Genomic DNA, 3,210 nt, shown 5'->3' on the forward strand with positions numbered 1-3,210 from the left:
AGCAGCGACTGGAGGAGATGAAGATTCAGCTGGAGGATGTATATAGGTAATGTTTCCAGGCCCACTCTGCCAAGAAGAAACAGGAGCTGGATCTGGGAGGGCTTGAAGGCCATCTTGAAGATGCTACTGAAAATCGCGATAATGTCTTATAGCAGCTGAAGAAACTGCAGGCCCGAATGAAAGACCAGATGAGAGGACTGGAAGAGCTGTGAATGTTCGGGGATGAAGCAGTTAATGATGCTAAAGACAGTGATAAGAAGCTTAAAGCCATGGAGGGAGACATGTTACAATCCAGGAGGAGCTGTCTACTGCAGACAGGCTCAGGGAGTGAAAGGATGAGCTCCAAGATGAGATCTATAGTCTCAACACAGAGTTCCCTGTTGGCAGAGAAGAGGCAGCTGGAAGCTTGTATCATCCAGCTGAAGGAAAAACTAGAAGAGAAGCTCAACATTGAGAGGGTCAATGACTGCATGATGAAATTCACATGAGGTTGAGCAGCTGACGACGGAGCTGTCTTCAGAGCACAGTAACACTCAGCTCTTGGAGACAGGCTTTCCCAGCTGGATCGTCAGCACACGGAGCTGAGACTGAAGCTGCAGGAGGTGTTTTTTGCTCCCAGCCAACATTCCAGCCATGGTCCCTGGAGGGGGGTGTTTTTCCTGGCCCAGGTTCGTGTGGTCACCGGGAGGCTTCCCGTGAGGGTGGGGTAATGTTGTGGGCTGGGGTGTTTGGCTGGCTTTGTTTTTGTTTTCTGTTTCTCCCACCAGGTGGTATGCGTTCAGGACTGAGTGGCTGAGTATTAGGACCTCACCCTGAACACCTGAGGCTTGTTATCACGTGCAGGTCATCAGGACTCACAGCTGTGGTGTATCTGTCTTGATCAGAGCTTGCTGCACTTAAACCTTGAATGCACAGTGTGTGATTGCCAGAGACTCGACCTTGTGAGCAGACGTGTGAGATCGACGTCAGGAGAACAATCTCACCATTACGGACGCAGAGACCGCTCCAGGTTTGACGCCACAGTCTGTGAAGGAGGATTGGGTGAGGTCTCACGCTCTTCAGCACACTTCCTGAGGTAATTTGGTTTTGGTGACTTTCATGAAGTAATGACAGTGGATTTGGTGTCCCTCACACCTTGTTATATTGAGCTGTTACGCTATACTAATCGCCTAATCAGCTTCTGCTGCAGTGGAGATTTGAACTGAGTTGTTCTGTGCCTGCAGGGTGAGAAGCTGAGTTATATTAAAGCCAGGAAGTGTTTGCTGATTGTGTGCACCTTTGAGCTGTGTCTCTCTGTGTGGAGAGTGTTGGACTCACCTCATGATTTCTTCCTTCGCAGACTCGGTTTGTCGCGGCCGCCTGGGGGGTGTCGGCGGGGTCCCTGGGTCCGAACTGCTGTGGCTCCGGACCGTTTGCGCTGCTGAGAGCGCGCCGTGTTTCCACCTCACCAGACCGCGGACTTTTTGGGTTGTTTATCACTCCACTCACTATTATGGTTATTAAATTCTGTTACCTTTTGAACCGTGGTCTGCTTATTTTATGCTGGGTCCTGTCAAACGCTGGGTCGGTGCTCCGACCGCGTCCGACACATAACACTTTGTTTGCTTGTTTGTCTCAACATGATTATTCAAAAATTACCAGTAGTGAAATTTAAATCATGCTGTAAATCACCAGTGGTGGACCGTCAGGGCCACCAGGACCTTCTCTGCTAGCCCTGGAAATTTTTTTTTAAAAGTGTCAAATGTCTTAATAAACTATTTAGTTTGTAATTTTTTGTGCATTTATGTGAACATGCTATGAAAAAAAAAATGTCAGCCTCATCTGCTTCTCAACTTCGGTTGACCTCATTATTGATCTATTAAAATTGCCCATTTCAAGTTTTTCTTTCATGGATAAATAATAAATAAATAACTACACACCAAACCTGGATTCACTAACACAGGCCAGTAACAACTTTGTAAGGCATTTTAAAGACTGTAACTATGAGCGCTACGAATGACTAACAGCTAGCACGGAGCACAACAAGCTGTTCTGCTGGCCATGTTTATTTTTCAACTCTACCAGAGGAACATGGAAGGACACTGGCTTTAGCAGTTTGAACAGCCTCACTAAGGCAGCACTTAAACACCAAAACTCTGAGCGGCATATCACGTGTCGTGCATTTCAAACCATTTGATAAATATTGAGTGGATTTGCAGCTGGATGAGCAGAGTAAACAGGAGCCCCGTGTTCACAACGAGAGGGGTCAAGAAGAACCGCTACATCTTGAAGTGTCTTATTGACATATGTGGAAGTGAAGAGAATATGTTCATATTTACGAGCACTTGGCTGCTTTTGTTCATTTAGAAGTAATGGTCTGTTTTCATATTTACTTCATGAGGTTTCATCACACATGGTGTTTGTTTTAGTACTTATTTGTTAAAATGATTTTAATTTTATTCATTATGTTATGAATGAAGCTTGAATCACTGTGGAATGTTTGACCCTGTTGGAATTAGTTCAGTCTTTGTTGTGTCTGTATATATACGAGGTCTATTAGAAAAGTATCCGACCTTATTATTTTTTTCAAAAACCATATGGATTTGAATCACGTGATTGCGTCAGCCAAGCTTGAACCTTCGTGCGCATGCATGAGTTTTTTCACGCCTGTCAGTTGCGTCATTCGCCTGTGAGCAGGCTTTGAGTTTTTTTTCCATTGTTTAGGAATGGCTCAGAGACTGCCGCTTTGCTTGATCAAAATTTTTTCAGAAACTGTGAGGGACATTAAAGTGGACACCATTCGAGAAATTCAGATGGTTTTTTGGTGAAAATTTTATGGGCTTCAAAGAGATTACGGAGTGTTACTGTCGCTTTAAGGACGGCCCAGAGCGACTGGTAGTGCGCTGCGCTCCGAAGCCGCCATCGACAGGTTGAGCGACCATTTCATTTCTAAACGGATGGCTGTATGGATCCGTGACCATCGTGTGCAATTTCTCTGCTTATCACAAGAGCTGGACATCAACCATTTTCTGGTAGATTTCACTTTTAACAAGAGATTTTGTCATGGAAAGCCGAGCGGAGGCTTCGCGCGTCACGATGGATTCGCTACTGGAGCGAGACAAAACCACCTCCGTTTTGGTTTCACAGGACGGCTTTGAGATGGTGTTCAGACAGCTGTCGGTGGTTTTTCCATCGAGTGATTATCCGAGAAATTGTGGATGTGCCTGGACA

The 3,210-nt window shown here is 45.5% G+C and overlaps 1 pseudogene; it reads left to right on the plus strand.

Annotated features, from left to right (window-relative positions):
• Window positions 1-62: 62 nt before the first annotated feature.
• LOC117527507 lies at window positions 63-596 on the plus strand (annotated as a pseudogene).
• Window positions 597-3,210: the final 2,614 nt, after the last annotated feature.

Source organism: Thalassophryne amazonica, chromosome 16 (assembly GCF_902500255.1).
Source record: "Thalassophryne amazonica chromosome 16, fThaAma1.1, whole genome shotgun sequence".
Lineage (NCBI taxonomy): Eukaryota > Metazoa > Chordata > Actinopteri > Batrachoidiformes > Batrachoididae > Thalassophryne > Thalassophryne amazonica.